Source organism: Pinus tabuliformis, chromosome 2_1, assembly GCF_031772625.1.
Source record: "Pinus tabuliformis cultivar Carrire ecotype Pingquan chromosome 2_1, CPIR1, whole genome shotgun sequence".
Lineage (NCBI taxonomy): Eukaryota > Viridiplantae > Streptophyta > Pinopsida > Pinales > Pinaceae > Pinus > Pinus tabuliformis.
In genome coordinates, this window is record NC_142299.1 from 504119211 (window position 1) to 504139880 (window position 20670).

Here is a 20670-nt window from a genome sequence, read left to right on the forward strand (position 1 = left end):
TTTGATCAATGCCAAATCTCGAGGAGGTCTAAAGTTTTGAGGAATAGCATTGTAAACATTATTGAACCTAGTGCAGTAATCTTGCACAGTTTCTTCCATTCCTCTCTTCAAGTTTTCATATTCTGATAAGATTTGGAGAGGATCTTTCTTCTTTTCCCATCTATTCAAGAATGTTGTATAAAGAGCTTATAGGTCATTGATACTATTTGCAGGGAGGGCTCTAAACTAGGTTCTAACTTCTCCAGTCAGACTTTGAACGAATACTCTCATTTTGACATTATCTGTATCAATTTCATATATCTCAAAGTAGTCAATCATCTTTTTGGTATGTTGTTGTGCAGTGTAAGTACCAGAGCCATTGAAAGGAGTAATTTTACTTTGATAGTCTTGGGGCATAGCCCCTGGATTGGCTGGTAATACCAGAGGAGTATATCTGTTTGCCATTGCAGTAGATAGGGTTGAAACAATAGCTGGGATTAGTCTTGGAGTGGTGGATGGAGGGGTGTAAGGGGTGGTTTGAGGTTGAGATGTTTGAGGTGTTGTTGATGAACTTGGAGAGGCTGTAGTGATCACAGAAAGGTTTGGTGTTCCTTCAGAGGTAAGCTTAGATTGTATGGAATTCTGCAAATGTCTGTCAAGATGTGAAGTGACAACCTCAAGTTGTAAATCTTCAATAAATAATGGGTCATGAACTGTGTGGGCTAACCCAGAATCAGAAAAGGTTACAAATAAAGAGGTCTCAAAATACTCATCAAAGGATTCGTCCTCAAGGTAAATCCACTTCACAGGATAGGATCTTGATCTGTATAGAGGCCGAGAACTAGCAGAAGTCTCTTGGCTTTCTTGTCTCCTAAGAATCTTAGGGATCATATTAGGGTTTTCAAACACAGGTGGTGGTTTTGGGTTAGGATTAGCTCTGGTGTAATGAGTCCTTTCTGAAGCCAGGTTTCTAGGTATGTTTTGTTTTTTTCTCTAAATGGGTTGGACAATACAACTTCTACAGTTCCTTTAAGAGGCTTTAGCTATGGGATTTGAACTTTCTTAAAGACTTATTTGATAAGAGGAACTGATCAAGTATTTGAAACTAGATGTTCAATCCATAAACTAGACTGGAGCTAGACTGAATCAACATTCATTTACTTATGCAATTGCAAAGCAAGAGCAGTTCAAAGGCTACGTGGCTAACTTCAGGCTCCGTCTATAGCTTATAAAGAAAACAATAGTAACAAACAAATTATTCAGGTCCCTAGTGGAGTCGCCACTATGTTATCACTCAGATTTTCCTTGAAGTTGTTGGGAAGAGGAAAGGGGTCCGAGGTAACCACACACCAACTTTTAGGTACAAAATCTAGCCAATCTGTACCCAGAGAAGGCTCTCTCTTTATGATTTAGCTTGGCTTTGAAAGGTATTAGGCTAGTTGTGAAGTTTAGGACTTTGTTTGAGTTTGGGTGGTGAAATTCAATAGTAGAGGGGTAGGACTGAGTAGTTTAGGCCATTGGGCTAATGGAGTCAAAGAAGATGGCTTAACTGGATTTGGTTTCTTAACAAAAGATGGTTTCACAGGGCAAGATGGTCAAATAGGGAACAAATAAAGACTTGGGATAGATGGAATGAGCTCAAATTGGATGAAAAGCAGTTAAGAATTCTTCAACCTATATGAAAAGAGGGAATTTGAGTGATTACTAATAAAGAGCAGTTAAATATTCTTTACTAAATAATCAAAATGGAAGAACTAGAAAAAAGGAGCAATTAAGATTTCACTGTTTATCCCAATTCAGAAGAAAACATAGAGAATAATAACGATTGAAAGTAGAGTGCAATCAAGCATATTCCGAATTAATATTTTTCGTTTATCATTCAGATATGAAACATAGATGATATAAAAAAACAAGGAAAACTTTAAAACATAAGGTATAGAGGACTTAGTGATCGGGTGTTTGATTCAAGAAATCTGTGGAAAGTCCTTTGCTTCAATTCTTTATCCAGCAAGCCATACAAAAGTTGGTCCAACAACATTTTATTCCAAAATAATCAATATTACAACAATGTCTAAGAATCCACCCTCAATACTCCAATTGAGGGAGTATTTATACAAAAAAAAATTACAATGAAATATCTCATAACAAAGTGAGATATAAACTGGGATGACTAATCATATCTTTCAAGAAAATAGGGCCAGAAGACCTTGTAGATGACAGATAAGGCAACCGAATGGTTTGCTGTCCCTATTCTCGAGAATGTGTTGGAGTTAGGCCCTATGATTTGGCCTCTTGCTGTCCTTGGTGTAATTATGTGCTCGCTACTCTGTTTTGATCTTCCTACTAATACACTTTACCTGCATCTGATACTCTTTACCTATTGATCTTTTTTCACCTCTTTACCTTCATTGACTGTAGTAAAAATCAAAATTTACCTTTTACCAAGAGTGAATTACAAAATTTCAAGCATTTCTTCCCACCATTTTGGCTGTGGTATTCTAGTTTTCTGAAGCTTTCTGAGGGTTTCATCTGTTTCTGTATACCTAAAAAATGTAGGCTAAATTGGGAACAAGTGCTTTAGTTCATGCTCGACATAGAATAAGTTCTCTAGGCTATCATACAGAAATCTGCCTATAGGCAATGCTTTTATTCCTGATGCACTTGTCAATGAACCTGCTTGTTTGCCTGCATAGTTATTCAATTTCTCCACATAATCTTTATGCCTCATTAATCTGTCATTAATCACTAAAGGACTGGGTAGCCCTTTACCCTGCAAAATATCAAACTTCTCCATAAAAGCATTAATCTCTGCCTGCATGTCATGACATCTTCTTTCTAAATTCTGCATCGAAGTTTTCTTGGTTAATACCCTTTTGATTTCCAAAATGGTTTTTGTTCGGTCGTTAATGCCTAATTCTTCCAGTTGTTCTTTATTTCTAGTATTCAAAAAATGTATGAGCCTGTTGGTTTCCTCATGCATTTTTCCTAATTCTGCTTTTGTTCTTTGGACTTCTTCTTGGGCTGCCTTCACAAGATCAATCTACTCAAAAATTACTTGGATGGATGGCCAAACATCATTTATGGCTTGAGTGATGTTGGCCCAAAGAATTTTCTTGATTTCTGACAGAGGCTTGTCAAAAGTAAGATCTTTCTCCAATGATTTCACTTTGTTTTCTAACACTTTAATCTCTCTTGTCTTTTCTGCAACATTTATCTTTGAGAGATCATAGCTTCGTTCCATTTTGGCATATTGCTCCTTTAACTTATTTAGTTCTGAAACTTGTAGTTTCAGGTCGTCCATTGATTTTATTAGTTGTTCTATGCTCAAATTAGCAGCGCCGCCGTATGCTACTCCTATTGTTCCTATTGTTTTTGTACTTGTAACTACCTCTGTTGTGACTGCTGGAATATTTGATGCCAATGCTACTCCAAGAGTTGATGGGACTGTTGTTGATACTACTGGTATTACATTAGGAGGATATGAGGTCGACTCTCCCTGCTTGTCCTTCAATGCTTTTTCAAGTGCTTTTTCAGTATCATTCAGTCGTTCATTGAGTTTTAAGAGTAAATCCATCAACTCTTCTTCAGATTTTTTCTTTATAACCTCATCAGTCTGAGGATGCCTTGAAGGTGGTAGTTTTAGTTGCTTCCTTAGGGCAGCAATATCTTCATCTTTCTTCTTGATCAAGGCTTCTGTAGCCTTTGCATCTTTGGGATCATGGCCCAATCCAATAATTATTTCTTCTAGAGATTTTATTCTATTATCTTTGGCCTGAGAGGAGGCCTTTTCCAAGTGTAGTTGAGTAGTAGTATTGTCCAAAGAATTCTGCAATCTTTGGGCCATCATTGCCTTACCAGTCAAGGTTGAGTAAATCATTTATCCAGTTTGTTTATGCAACTCAATCTGATCCAAAGGATGAATATCCTTTTCCATGACTTCGAAATTTGTTTTGAGATAATTTGCTACTGATTTAGACTACTACACCTTTGGCTTGAAATAGCTCATTATCATCTTGCCTTCTTTGATGTCATAGGCTGACTTCAATCTCTGTTGATTGGTAGGAGCCATCTTCAAATATTGGTTATAAACCTGCAGCCTCAATGGATCATTCCTGTCTTTTATTTCTGTGAATGTTTTCTTAATATCTGAGGCATTAGTCCCTGATGGCCTGAATGAAGATATCTCTGCACTTTGGTGCCTTTCTAGCTCCTGCCTCTGAGAGCTAGGGGATGTTCCTCCTGCTGGGAAAGTTTGTTGGCTTTCCACTCTTTCTTCCCTTTGACTATCTGTAATTTCTTCTACAAATTCCTCTTCTGATAGGGGATTTAGTCTTTGTCTCTTTATTCCAGGCTGTCCTGATGGATCACTGGCAGGGGTAGTTGTTTCCCAGTCTCTCTTTTCATTTCTTTCCTCATTTAGAGGAGTTTGCAGAACTGGAGGCTCTCCCATATTGATCTGAGTGGAAGGAGTTTGTATTTGAGCCTGTTCTCTAGATGTTTCAGGCTGCTTGGACATTGTAGGCTGCTCAATGTTTTGAAAGCTGGTCTCTAATTCCTTGCCCTTTAATGTTCTTGTGGCTGGTGTACTTGTTTCCTGTGAAGGTTGCTGAGAGGTTCCAACAATATATGCACCAACTCCTGATCTTTGAGATAATTTAAATGGTACCTATCCAAAGGAATCCAGGTCAAGTGTTTTCTCAATATTTCTCATAAATTTCTCAAAATTGACCTGTTCACTATCATGCTCTACCAGGATTCCTTCCCTCCATTCATCCATATTTGCATATTGTTCAATTTCTAGAATCCTATGGTGAATATATGGGGACAACCTGTTCTTCATTCTCCTATCACATATGACATTGTTAGGGTCATATGGTTTCCACCCAAAACCCTTTTGTAACATAAGATTCTCTTCTAAAAATTTTTCTACTTCTTTCCATGCTTTCCTAGTGTTGCAGACAAAAAGGCCTAGCTAGTTCTTGATTCTAAGCTGAGCTTTCTTCTTGGCTTTAAAAAATTGATTAGGTCTGCATTTATCATTTGCCTCAAATATTCCAATGCAAAGAGTCTCATTGGATCATACTTTGGTAGCTTAAAAGGGCAGAGTTCACACCCATAAATCTTGATTTTTGTATGATTCTTATATAGGTACCAGTCACCTATCCTGTATTGCTTGGAGAGCTGGAGGATTTTCTTCATATCACCATTGATCCTATGAGGGGGAACTCCTGTCAATAACGTGGTTGCTGGATGGACAAATAGGTCAATGAACTCATTGTAGATGTAAGGGGTCTCAATGGAATTATGGAAGATGGGACTCCAAAAGATGACAGACCTTGGATTGCCTCTGGTGTCAAGTTTCTTGACATGGAAAGGGAAGTTGTCTGACTGATAATACAACATAAGATGATAGATGAAAGTAGTGTACCTGAATACTCCTTCATTGTCCAGTCTTAGGAATTGGTCACGAATTTAGTGGAAATATAGGAAGCATAATCATATTTAACAACAAGGGGTTGTCCAGGAGTAAAAATTGACAATAATACTAAGCTTACATCATCAAAATACTCTTTGAAGTTGAATCCCATGATTAAGGCTATCATATCAACAATGAGTTTTCCTGTATCTGTAAAGAAAGCCTGTAGATAAGGAGGTGGGCATTTAGGCTGATGTTTAGGGTCCATGAACATCTGACAGATGCGAGTCAGTTCTAATTGAGACAATTGGGAAGATTTCTCAAGTAAGTATTCCATAGGAATGGGAGTGAGAGCTTGACTGGAGTGGAATTGCAACATTTCATTGATGGACTGAGCAGTTATGGGAAAAAGGACTGTTTGACTTGGGGACATGACTGCTCTGTGGTTAGGGTCATAATTGGCACAACAATGATGAATTATATCTTGGAACACATGGACTGAAGGGAGGAAGTACATGGGAAGGTTGGATTCCCACAGTCCTAATATGTCAGAGCTATTCAGATAACTATCTCTGGCCTGGCAAAAGATCTTAAGGTGGTTTTCATTACCGGATAAGTCTTTTATCTGAAAATATTTATCGGCCAGATGCAGGTAATCTAAATATTTGTGGCGAGCGTTCATGGGTGCGACATTCAGAGCTATAGGGGTTTCCATCTCTGGTTCTTGTGGATTCAGAAATGGAATTTGGGTTTTTTGTGAAAAATAGTCAAAACAGCAGGTTTGGGAACCTATATAGTGAAACAAACACTGAATTTATAGTGAAATTGGTCTTTTTCTGTGGAATATTCACTGTGAAACCAAAACTTACAGGGTTTTGGTGGAAATGGGTAAATACCTGTATTGGGGAAGTGAACAGTGCAATGGCAGGATGGATAACAGGTTCCAGATGGCGTTGCTGCAAATTTTCTGACTAGGTGGCAGTTGAAAAGCTTCAACGGTTGACTTGGACATTGCTTTTCATGGGAACACAGTTTGTCATATGAAACAATGAAAACGACATTTTTTGGTTTTATTCACAAAATCAAGGTTGGCGGGGGTTTATTTTTATTCGGGGGATGACATAAGCAAGACATGACACTTTGTCGTATGTGGAGTGCGGTAAGCAGTATGTGATCGCACCGCTTTTGGGATCGGGTGGTATTTGGCTGGGAGACAGCGATCCCACTGATTGCATGATGCGTGGCTGAGGTACGAGAGGAAAACCGCCTGGTGATCATGCGTTAACGTGTGGTCACTAAGGGGGGCATGATATTAATAACGACCGTCAGATGATGGGGACGGGATCGGACGGTGGACGGGCGAGTGATATGGCGGAGTTTTAACTGTGGCGGGCTCGATTTAATTAACAAGTTAATTAATCATATTGGGGTGATTATGAATGAGCGGGGAGGTTCTTAATTAAGCTTGGGGGTTAATTAATTCCTTGTTAATGTAGCGGGAGATCAGGGTTTTTAACTAGTTACGGTTAACTAGTTAATCCCAGTTTAAAACATACTTATGATTATAATTAACCAATGGGGGGCGGGATATTAATATTTTCAGGATTTTATATATATCTTAGTAATACGGGAAAAGGTGAACTTTCATTGGGAGCTATATAATATGTGTTAGAAATTAATATGAGAAAATGTAATAAAGCGCCAAGTAAAACATTTAAAGTGTATATTTAACTTAGGCTTAAATAAAGAGGGGATTTTATGTAATATTGTGTATTTTTCCTAAGTAAAATAAGATTTTACTTAGGAAAAGACTTATGAAAGTGAATGGATGATGATTTTAAATACTTTAGGCTTTTTAAATTATTGGGCCAAGGGTCTGGTCCCTCCAGAAGTCAGAGAAATGCTCTGAGCCCCTCTAATTTTCAAAGACCTTAGTACTTAGGGGGAATTAGTGAAATCTTTTAGGGAAAAATGAGAAGGGAAGTTAATTATTTGACCTTGTCTTGCTTGAACTGCATCAACAGTAATGTCTGCCTTGCACTTGTGATAAAAGAGAAAGTTAACACATTTAGAGACATTATCCATCACAAGTAATTCTGCAACATCATCTACCTACCCTACCTACTTTAGCCTGACATTTTTTCTTCTTTATTAGGGTGCACTTGGACTGGCAAACCATTACCGCACTTTTTCTTTTACATATATAAATCTATCTAAGTCTAACCTTATTGCATCCAAGGGCTCTTATTAAACTGTTGAGCTCCTTTTATTCACTCTGCCTATCTACTTATCTGCCAAGATTAAACAGTTTGGTCAGATTTTATTCTCTATTTCTAAAACAAGAAATTGAAAAATATGAACTAGTCAAGTTTAAGTTGTTTGACTGTTCATTAATTGTGGCATAAGTTACAAGTTGCACACAATTTGTTTATTACATAAGAGTAAAAGGTAGTGGCATTTAGACTTGCACACTTTCCTTGCCCTTTCTTTTGGTGGGGTTCATTTTCTTTCACTTTTTTTACCATTTTATTTTTTTCACCCTTTGATTTTTCTTTTAGGGTATACCCTCTTTACATTTTTTAAATTTTTTGATTTTTTGACAATATGGAAAACCTTTGCAACAAGTAAGGTGTGAACATATTACATAGCCCATCAAGTCAATCATGAAATATGACACCTATTGGTATAGGAGCATAACAATTCCTATTACTTGTGATGGGTTATAAGGAAATGCCACATGATGTATGTGTACTAAGGACTGGAAGATTGCCTTAGCTGTGTGTGTCTTTCATGTTCCTACACCTCCTATTAATAGCAAATAGATCAGTTCATCTAGTCTATACAATTTTCTTATTACAACATCAGTGACTATTCTTGCTTGTTTTGTGTTTAATTGTCGCATAAACTCAAAGTACTCTATGTCTTCAAGTATATGTGGTTGTTTGACGATTTCATATGGCCTTGTATATCGTAGAGAAAACTTTGTTGTATCTTGGAAATCTTCCAAGTCATTTTGGAAGTCATAGTTTTTGTATTTGTCATCCATCGATTTGTTAAATGTTATAGTTTCTGTTTCATTTGATTTTAAACTATCTATGTTGCATATTTGTCCAGTTTTTGTTTCTACTGTGTGCATTGCATCATCTATGTCACCCCATGTAGTGTTGTAACAAATTTGAACTTTTCTTCATTTTTCCTGACTGTTTCTTCGAATGCAAGATATGCAGATTGCCAACTTGTGAGATGTTGCTTAATTGTAGTTTCAGTTTCTCGATAGGGATAGTATAACATTAATTGTTCTCTACAATGATTTTCAATGTCCTTGTATTTGTTATATCTAACAGATCGAATGAAATATGGTCTACTTGATTTTTTGTGTTTTTGTCCTTTCTTTGTATAACTAGATGCAAATTTTGCTAAGCATACAAGTTCAATAGCTATAGGTCATAGAACATAGTAGTCAATGATTGATGGGCACATTATGTCTTCTGAGTCATCTGCTTCCTTTTGTAGGTCCTTTGTTCTTTTAAGAACAAATGCACATTCATCGAATAGGAGATGTATTAATGAATACACACTTTCGTGAACTACAGTTTAGTGGAAGCGATAACACAATATGCACTGCTTATTGTACAGACATTTGTTGCAAGTTGACCAAAGCTTTCCCTAAGGAACTAATGGTATTTACGAATTCAGATTTTGTTTTGACATGATATTTGCGTATGTTTTCAAATGTTCTTTTGAGTGTTTTATCTTCTTTTGTCATATAGGAACTGCAATACATTGCAGATGCATATGAGTTAAGTACAAATTGGGAATCAATGTTTGCAATCCAAATTCCCGGAATGTGTTGTGCAAAGTTATTCATTCAAATGTCAACTGGTTTTATTTGCAATAACAAAGTTGTTCGATTTAGCGTACATTGGATGGCATGTACGTATTCATTATGTACTAGTCCAAGATTAGCCAAGAAGCTATCAAATGTATCATTTTCACTATTTCTTGTACTGTTTATTGTCTTGAAGATTAGATTTGCATGTGCTTTTGTTTTATCGCTATCAAATTCAAGAGGCTCAAGTATTTTTGTTACTTTCATTGGTGGTATTGGGAAATTAAATCCGCAATTAGAATTTATATGCTTCCTACAACTTTTTGTGTGACAATGGTGTTGTAGAGGTCTAAGTTCCTTTGCAATCAGCAATGAATTAGTTGACAAGTATTTGTCAACGAATTTTTCGACTTCAATGTTTGTATTTTGACCATAGATTGGTGCAAATTTTATCCAAAGTAAGCCATGTTCATGTTCACTACCCCGATTTTGGAATTATGTTACATGGAAGTAGTCATTGAGCTCTCCATAATACTTGTGATTATGAGATATCAATTGATGTAGTGCGTCCCTCCTAGATCTATAGTAACGTACACAAGTAACAGGGTCATTTCTTATTAATAGGCTCATTTTCATCGAGTTCATTTGTGTTTGGTTTTCTAGTGTTTTGCTTTATGTGTCTCAATGCATGCATTAAAGGATTCCAAAGATGCTCTGCACTACTAAAGGACACAAAGAAAGTGGGTGGCCCTAGTTGTGGAATCATTGCATAGAGTTTGTTCCACATTTTCTGGTGGTAGTCAGGTGAGGTACGAATTGTTTTTAGGTCCATGTACCCAATTTTAGACTTTAAAATACGATCTATGTTTGGTTTTGACTTAACCTCTTTTGCGACTAGTTTTCTACCTTTTAACTACCCTTTTCTAATTCTAATACACATTGTATTCAAGACTTGATTTATGATAATGTGAACTGCTTTATAAAACACATTAGGCGTATGATAAGCAAAATCGTGGTTTTTATGAAGCACTTCCCAGTGACAAATCTTTTGACATGTAAAGTTTTTGGAGATGTCAGTTGGGCATTATTTCCATAGAAAAGTGATGGGAAACTCATTTCTTCTGAGTACTTATCATTGAAGATTCCTAATGGCATGTATCCTATAGAAGGTGCAATGTTAATTTCTTTATTTACAAGGTCATGGACAGTATCTACATCAATGAATCCATGGACCAATGTTTTTGTCGTTGGTTCATCATTTTCTTGGTTATCATGTTCGCTATCTTCAGCTTCACTTGAACTTTGATATGCCTCTTGGTTTTGTAGGAATGCGTCTTTCCAATTGTCACTTATGGTAGCATTCTCAATCTTGTAAAGCATTCTTTTGCATAATTGTTTTAATGATTTCATCACTTTGTGAACTCGAACTCGGCGAAATGCATAAGCACTTTTGAATCTTAAACTTTTTTTGACAATAACAGAAACTGTGCCAGTGTCTTTTATAGTTTGAGGCAATGCAGATTGAATTTTAGAAATGTTAGTGGGGGCATTGATGACTCCTCCAGTTAAGCCTAGTTGTGGCTTCTTATGTCGATGGCCCATTTCTTTTATTTGCAAGAAGGGAAGCCTTAATGCAACTAGTCTTTCTTCTAGTTCAATGAATTATGTGAGTGTTATAGTGGCATTGTTTCTTCTTATCTGTTCAAAAACTGCATATTTAGCGATTGTTTCATGTTCAATTGCTTTTTTGCAATGTTTACAAATATAGCCATTTTCAACACTAGATTTGACATTCTCGAATCTAGTCGATAGTGTCCTAATCTTATTTTTTGTTGTTTGATTTTCTTATTTCATGAAACAAATGTCTCTTTTGAAAAAAGTTATTTCACATGATGAACAATCGAAAATAGGTGTGTCAGTTATTTGTGTTTGATATATTTGTTCAAACTTTGATAGTTCTGTTAGTTTGTTCATTGATATTGATTGAATCAATTGATCAGATTTTCCTAATTTCTTTGATTGTGCTGAAAGATCCTTTGATCTTGTTGCAGATGGATTGTAGTCCAAGTTTTCTATGACTATTTCTTGTTTCATTGTTGTTGTGTTGAATGCAAGTTTTATTTTCTGTGTTTTCAATTTTTTCCAAATAATGCCTTTAAGCAAATTCAAAGATAACCTTTTCGTCTATTTGCTTGACACTGAAGAAGTTACAATTTTTGTTTGTGCTATGTTTCTAATGTGTTTCTTCAAGTTTCTAAGTGACTGAAATCTCAATGTCTCACTAAAATCTTCTATGTTTTCTAGAACTACTTGTTGGTTCATTGTAATTTTGTTATACTCAATGCCTATTTTTTTCCTTTTCAAAATTTTCCAAGCAATGTCGTTAAGCACACACAAAGATAAACTTCTCTTGTGCTTGTTTAAGTGACAAGATGGTTTTAATTTAGTTTCGACAAATTGACATTTTGTTTCAGGTTTTGTTTTAGTATTGTTCTTTGAGAAATGTGTTGAATGAAACATTACAACTTCCTTCGTATTTGTCGTAGTTGCTACATCATATGTTTCAACATTAGCATGAGATATCTTTATTTCACTTGTATCTTCTTTACTTCGAAGAAGACATGATTCTATGTTATCTTGTTTACTGGATAAGTTCATTTGTTCATATGAGGTGTTTCTTTGTTGTTGGAAGGTACAATCCATTGTAGAGTGCCTACGAACCAAAGGTTTGAAGTGCCCATTCAGAGGATCCTTGTCATGGAATAATATGTCATGAGTATTTGTTGCAACACTTGAATTGAAGTGCAAATAAATTCTCATCTTTGTTTTGGACCAAAACCTAATTGGAATTTTCAGCCAATTTGAGAGCCAATGGATACAGAAAATATCTCCCCATAGACCTCTAGATCCTAGTGGTATATTGTTTGAGGCATATCTAGCCATTTTTTCTAAATATATTTCACATTTGCTAATGTTATGCATTTCTTTAAGTGACTCTTCATGCAGTTCATGTTCATAAGACAAAATTGCCTCTTTATCTTGTCTTTCGAGACAGTCTCTAAAATACTCTATTGTTCCTTTCCTTAGCTCTACTGATGTGTATAGAAAATCTAGCAATAGTTCTAAACTATCAAATAAACAGTCTCCAATTAGATATGAGAAATTTTTCACACGAAATAAGTGATGCTTTTCCAAGACTAATTGCAAATTGTGTTTCTTAGACATAGCAGACATGTTAATGACTAAGTGTTCGATGCAATAATATGTTTAGTAATGCAATGCAATTAAAAGTCACAGAATCATAACAACAAGTTGAACAATGAAATTGGATGTAGAACAGGGAGTGGTTGTGTGTACCTTTGGGACTGCAAATGTCTATTGAGCTGCTCATAGTGCTTATGTCAGTGTTAACTGAAAGTCGATGTAGAACATGAAGTGATGATTGTGTACCTTTGGAACTGGAAATTTGTACTGTGTTGTTCAGACTGCCAATATTGACATCAAGTGAGTAGGTCCATTAAAAGACATTGAAAAAAACACATTGATCATTGGTAAAGGAATTGATGAATAGTGTACTAGATTAAGAAATAATGCTACAATCTAAGCAAAGTAGTCTGCTACATTAATGATATAATGAATTGTTGATATTTCCCAATGCTAACCTTGCTAATGTTAAGAAAACCAATGTTAATAAATTTGGGTCAATAAATTATATGGAAAAGACAAAATCAATTCTTCACCACCAGAAGATAAAGCTTAATATTAATTTCACAGAAACACAGTAACCAAAGAAGGGTGGTATCAACAATTTCTTATTCGATCTCCAATTGCACCATATTAAAAAACAATAAAGTTTTCACAAAAAATTATAATCAAATTCCACTGTAAATGAGAAGAAATCACGACTACAAGATTATGGCCATCAGATAAACAAAAAAGTCAACCCATGCATCATTCCAAGTTTAGTTTAACAAGTGGACTGTAATTGTTTTACTACGTTGGTGAACAATCAAACACTGTGGGTGCCATTCTGAGCATATGAACAAGAGTGATTTTAGTGATACAACAAGTTAAAGAAAATTTGATTAAAAAGACAATGGATTGAATCTGCTCGACAATGAAGAAATTGGGTTACCACTACACTAGGCCAATATCTAGTGACTTGCTAGGAAACCTCTTGTTGGGTGTACAAGGTTGAGATCGCAGAAGGAAAATTCTATTTTTAGGGACAAGATCGCTGAGAATTGTCTTCGTAAAGCATGCCTCCGTGAAGAAGTTCTAGATTCCACTTGGGGAAGGTTTTTCTTTCTGTCTGCCTAAAAGGGAAATGACTTTCTCTCTGGCTTTCTGGCACTAGGTGGCTAGAATAGGCATTGGAAGAAATGGCTAGTAGGAATGGTGGGGGGAAGCTATCAATCAATTTGTGGGAGGCTAAAAGACTAGTTCTGCTCTCTGGGATATCACATCTGACTTGATTCCTCTTACTGGGTCTAGGTTGGGATTCGTAAGCCTTGGAAAGGTGCTTTCACGTTATAGTGGCCAGAAGAGGATGTTGAAAGTAGCGAATCCCATTGAGCTAATGGAGAATCACCTTGCCATGACTATGCACATGCAATCCATGTGAACCAAGAAGAACATTGCTAGTAGACTCTTGCTAGGGAAGGAAACAATAGTTAATGATCTACTTCTAGATTCTTAGACTTTCAGTGGGATCATTTATATACTTTTCTAGATGGGACAATGCAGGAATTATGTAAGCACTTAATTAAAATCATGGGCATGGGGATGGTTCCCATATGCACTCTTAGGATACTCCGATAAATCTACTTTGTGAAAAAGGTAATATATAGTAGGCTCTTTACCTCTAACATGAAGTAGAATAGAGAGGACCTATGTCTGGTGCCAAATCTACTTGACAATGACAAAATTGGGTTACCATTACACTAGGCCAATACCTAGTGACTTGCTAGGGAACATCTTGTTGGGTGTATAAGGTTGAGATTGATGAAGGAAAATTCTATTTTTAGGGACAAGATCCCTAAGAATTATCTTCCTAAAGCATGCCTCCGTGAAAAAGTTATAGATTCCACTTGGGAAAGGTTTTGCTTTTTGTCTGTCTAAAAGGGAAATAGCTTTCTCTCTGGCTTTCTGGCACTGTGTGGCTAGAATGGGCATTGGAAGTAATCGATGGCAGAAATGGTGGGGGGAAAGCTATCAATCAATTTATGGGGTCCTAAAAGACTAGTTCTACTCTCTGGGATATCACATCTGACTTGATTCCTCTTACTGGGTCTAGGTTGGGATTCGTAAGCCTTGCAAAGGGGCTTTCAGGTTATAGTGGACAGAAGAGGATGTTTAAAGTAGCGAACCTAGATATGAGATTGAACTAGTGGAGAAAGTAATTCAACCATGTGAGCTAATGGAGAATCACCTTACCATGGCTGTGAACATGCAATCCATGTGAACCAAGAGGAACATTGCTAACAACTTGTTTGTGGGGGGCTAAAAGACTGTTCTACGCTCTGAGATATCACATCTAACTTGATTCCTCTTACTAGGTCTAGGTTCAGATTTGTAAGCCCTGTAAAGGTGCTTTCAGGTTATAGTGGCCAGAAGAGGATGTTGAAAGTAGAAAACCTCGATATGAGATTGAACTAGTGGAGAAAGTAATTCAACCCTGTGAGCTAATGGAGAATCACCTTGCCATGACTGGGCACATTTTGCTCATGGATAGGCTTAGATGGAGAAGGACAAAGCTAAGCATTTATTCACATAGATGGTTGACAAAGGTATCGAATCACAACTCACTTATGATTTTTTGATATATGGATATTGCAAGAAAGGTAACAATATTCTCCAGTAGTTTGGCCCCTCTGATAATATGGTTTAGAGCAACATCACATCTGATACATTTACTGACAATTTATTAATTTAGGGACTCCGCAGGAAATCCATGACTAAGGAGGTAGAGGATGTGTTTTGGGAACTACTGGACAAAATTTTATTGCTAATTTACAAAATTGTAACACTTTGATCGTTGAACATTCTAAGGTGGGTGATATGCAACGAACCTTGTAGTTGCGGGATGAGTGCAACATAAACGTCTTTGTCCTAACACTTTTACTTATTTTTCAATGGTTTGTCCACTTTATAAGTCCCAATGCTACTCTCTTTAACGGTTCAAATAATGGCTAGCGTAAGAAAGGTGGAATGCATGATTCTTCTAAACTTCTTAATAGGATAGTGCATCAGGCTCGCCAGTGAGACACTATTGCATATGATGAAATCATTAAAGAAGTAGACCGGATATTAGTGAAAATCATTAAAAATAGTTTCTCTTAATTCTATGACATACAACACCACAATAAATGAACATTTTAAGGATAATGGCATAATGCAGGCTCTCGCTAGGGAAGGAAACAGTAGTTAATGATCTACTTCCAGATTCTTAGATTTTTAGTGGGATCATCTATAGACTTTTCTAGACAGGAAAATATATGAATTATGTAAGCACTTAATTAAAATGATGGGCATGGGGATGGTTCCCATACGCACTCTTAGGATACTCTGATAAATCTACTTTGTGAAAAAGGTAACATATAGTAAGCTCTTTACCTCCGACATGAAGTAGAACAGAGAGGACCTATGTCTAGTGCCAAATCTAATAGCTACTTTTCAAAAGAGGATTGGTTTAAAAACCATAGCTAACTCTCAATACAAGTGACAGAAGTTGTGGATCTATATATCACACTATGATAAATATTTCTTATTTTAACATTTCTCTTCGGTGTCCAAGTTCTAACATAGGAATAAAATAAATAATGTGCACTACTATTGTCTGTATAATGATGCTAAGAGGACTCACTCAAATACGGGAGCTTTAGCTATCCTTGTAAAGCCATTTTTCTGAATAGTCATTGTATTTGTAGAAAGTAAAACAGAAAAGTAATTTCACTATTAACCTTAGGTCTTGTTGAGAAAGTATGTGTAGCTAGCATAGTTTGGGATGGGTGTATTCACAAGCTTTGAAGCAATACCATGTAAGGGTGTATATCATGTCAAAAGTTTCAAATTTTATATCTAAATTTTGGTTATGTCAAGCTGATGTGTTCCTTTCGCTGGCTCATTGAAGAGTGGCTTCAACTTGGCTGGGTTTTGTTTGGTGAATGCATACTTAAAAGAACAGATTATTTCTTTACTTGTAACAACCTTAAATGTGCATCTGATCTGAATTTGACAACCTTAGTTGAATGCATCATGCATGTGGATTTAGATGGAGCTTTTGATACAAAAATAAACTTGAATTTAAAAGAATATTTGGACTCAAAGGGACCAGTTTAATTATTTAGTTTTGAGGTAGTCTTTAAAAACTATATTTTATAGCCAAAGCTATGATAGGCCTTTGACAAGCCTGTCCTAGATGTAGATGAAGTACTTGCACTTCAAGGACAAGCTTGGACTTGTTAAGATAGGTTCTTAGTAAGAGGATAGACATATTCCCTATGTGTGGTCAAGCTTGGACTTGTTAAGTGATCCTTGTGGATCTTCAGACACCAGTGGCATGGAAAAGGCTCAAAATTCAAAGTGGCGGAAAGGCGATTAACTTGAAATAAAATCGAAGTTCTTGTCACCCTGATTCCAACAGTGTGGACAACACTCCAATCCGAGTCCGGATGAAGGAGATAGATGCAGTGAAAGTTGGGTTGACTTTTTGATGATTGGCCAGGACTAATGAAGGCACAATTTGAACTTTTCTGGTGCATGGAATCTAGACAACTCTAGCCAGATTCTAGGAAAAATCATTGCCTATTTAAAATGACCCCTTCGGTCCAAAACCAAATTTTCAAAATTTGCACAGTTTGTTTTAATATAACAAAATAATATATATAAAAAAGGGGGGTGGCGGGCCACAAACCCTGCTGCCCCAACTCCCATCCACACATAGAAAAAATAATATTGGTGGAGGGGTGGACCAGGACCCTTGGACCCTCCCACGGAACCACAACCCAAAAATGAGGTGGGCGGCCATGACCCTGCCACCCCACAAATCATACCAAACATGTGCGCTATAGATAGTGGGTGGTGGGCCGGCCCTGGGGCATGGACCCAAGCACGCCCAACATGCAACCTAATGCACAGGACCAGCCGAAGGTGGGTACGGTGGGTGGGCCCGACCCAACCAAAACTTTAATTTTAAAAAATTTTGGTTTGTAATGTATAGAAAAAAGGAGGAGGCGGGGTTTGACTGCCCAAACTCCTCCATATGAATCAGAACCTTAACCAACTCAAACAACCATCCACTTGGGAAAATTCCCTAGCGAAATTTTTTTAAACACAGTTTGTCAGTGTGCCTAGGAGGGGGGAGGCAGTGCACACAGTTCAAGGCAGTGTTTTGCAGGAGGGCTGAATTTTCACTTTGTCAGATTTTGACAAATTTTATATGGTTTCAGCACTTCTCGATGCCATAAACGTAATGGTGCTATCTATTTCTCCATCAATGTTCTACACTTTTTGGCCATCTTTTAGTATGGAGGTGGAACCTTGACTACTGTAGAAACAGGGAGTGGAACCATGATCCTGGAAATTTTCCCAAGGAGGTAATTTTTGTCCATGTCGGAATATAGTCAACTTTACAGTCATTTTTCATGGTTTTCTGTAGGGATCGCAATGGCGAGGTCAATTTCACCTTTTGAATTGCAGATTTCCAGTCCACCCATGGAGCAAAATCTTTGAGGAATCTAGGGGGAATCTAAAAGATTCCTTGAGCCCCAGTTTCTCAATTTCTCAGAATTTAGAAATTTGACAGCCGATTTTGTACTATTCGATGCCACAAATCTGATGGTGTGTTCAGCTTTTATATTTTCTCATTCTATTATTCAGCCACTTTCTAAGTGGAGTGTAGGTGTCAGCATTCATGTGCGAGCAACCATTTCCATGCGATTGATGCCGTGAGATTGATGGCACAAACAACTTCAGCAGTTTGACATCTGCTTCTTCAGATGGCCCCTAGTTGTGAGGTATATGCAGTGTGCTCATGTACTTCTTTTTCTATGCATTGTGCTTCACAAATCCTTGTTTGACATTTGATGTGGGATCTTATTTCTTACTCGATTTCATGATTCCTGCTTGATGTGATGCAGAATCATATGTGTGATTTACTTGTTTTCATGATTCGTCATGTTATGTTTTGAGATCCCTTTTTTGTATGTTGATGGGATACTCATGTGTCCCTATGCATGTTATGTTTTGAGATCCATTTTATGCCACGTTGGCGGGATGATCATCATGCATGAGTTTTGTTTCATACTGATAGGAGTCTTTTGACTGAGAGTTCCTGTAGTGCAACATCTCTTGATACCACTCCTACATGAGGGCATTTTCATTGTATGATAGCGACATCATCTCTATGTACATCATCAATATTGACAACACTTAATGCAGCGGCCTACACCATCTTAACAGTGGGACCCAGAGAGGTAGTCCCTCTTGGACGAACTCCGTTATCAACGGCTTATGTTTTCATGTGTTGATGAATTTCATGTTCCTCTTCTTTACAACATGCAAATGTATTCATTTATGTTCTTTTAAAAATGCAATCTAACACATCACAAAAGTAAAAGGTCTTGGAAGGGTCCTTTGACACACCTAGACCTGGATCATTAAGATAGGTTCTCAGTAAGAGGATAGACATATTCCCTATGTATCATGCTTGACCAGATTAGGGAATATGGTTCAACAGTATCATGGAAAGACATTTTACCTTAGGGCTAGTAGTCTAGAATGGGACAATCATTCTACCCTAGAGAATGGCCCAGTAGAGGATAGTCATTCTTCTCGTTTAAAGTTCCTGTATGAGAACTCTAGTTTTTTAGGTACATAATTCTTGATAGGATGTCATTTTTGCTTTTTCTCCAACAGCCTATAATATACCTGAGGTGTTGTGGGGAAAAATGCCTATGCAAGACGATCCTATCCACCTAAGGTGTGACAGTGCCTTAGCAACAAACAGATACAGCTATTCTGGTTTCTTCCTTTATGAAATGTGAAAGAGGGGAGATCGATAGACTTACCATTGTCTTCCGTTTGTCCCTCGATCTAGATCCTCTTCTCTTTGGGTGTTCACAGCTACTTGCCTCCTCGCTTGCTCAAGAGAACAACTACTTGATTCCCACGAGATCACAAGAGAACAGCTACCTGTGACAAGAGAACAACTACTTGCGACAAGAGAAGAACACAACACAAAGGCATATATTCATATTCATAAATGATTCAGGATTAGAAGTAAATCAAATACACTAATGCAATCATACAAATACACCAGTATATAGGAGAAAACCAAGATAGCTTTATTGATTGATAACAAGGTTCAGGAAGAGATACAACCCAGAGGGCTCCAATCCAGCATCTCCTTCCCAGTAGAATGGAATTCCTTCTTCGGCTCCCTTTGAAGCATTAAGCACCCAATGTTTCCAGTCTCAAACCAACAGCAATTCTTTGCAATAACAAAATTCCAGCCTCTAGATCTCATGGAGGAGAGATCTATATATAGTTATTTTGGAGAGAGGATGAGTCAGCTTGAGATCTGACTAGTGTCCTCTCCCTCTCTCAGTTCTTGAGTCCACTTGGAGGTTCTTGCTTCCACTTGGAGATTTGGAACCTCTTACTCATCACCAGTCGAATTCCCTGAGGCAAGTGTCATTTTGGAAGCTTCCTGAGCATTGACACATTGAGGAATGAGCCTGCCACTTGTCCAAACTCGCTCAGCGCAGGTAGCCTTTGTTGGAGTTGACATTCAACGCAGGTAGACAGTGGAGCAGTTGACATTCAGTGCAGATGCTCAGTGGAGCAGTTGACATGATCCTGAATTGAACTGTTTTTGAGTGGTTTCAGGTGGAGAACTTCTGTCAATTGCTGTGGTTAGTTAGCCTTGTTCCTCTAGGGGTAGGAACAACATGTTTAGGGACTTTGGATCCCTGAGATTATGGACATTTCATGCTCATTGCTGCAAGGCACAAAAATGTCTATAAAAGTTGCCCCCTAAAGTATGAGGCCGTTTATCGGGTGAAATGCTTTATCCAGGAGGGTCCGAAGTTCATCCATTTGCTGGGAGGAGACCTGTAATAAGATACAATACAATACATTATGATTCATACTGCTTTCATGATCTAGCTGAGGTGGGCATTCCCATGCTCAGCTTTATAAATTCATTTTTGTACATAGAACAGACAATCGTCTGATGGTAGACTGATAATTTTGGTGAAATTATCATCCTTTGAGTAGGATGATCATCTGCTGCAATGATGTACGTGTCAAATGTCTTTATTTTTCCTGAATATATATCACAGCCCGGATGGATGAAACTAGATCCGGGGTCTTCAAACTCGTTCGATCTTCACTCTAAGTACAAGTCGATCCATGTGAGAATTGCGCTAAAGTCGAACATGGA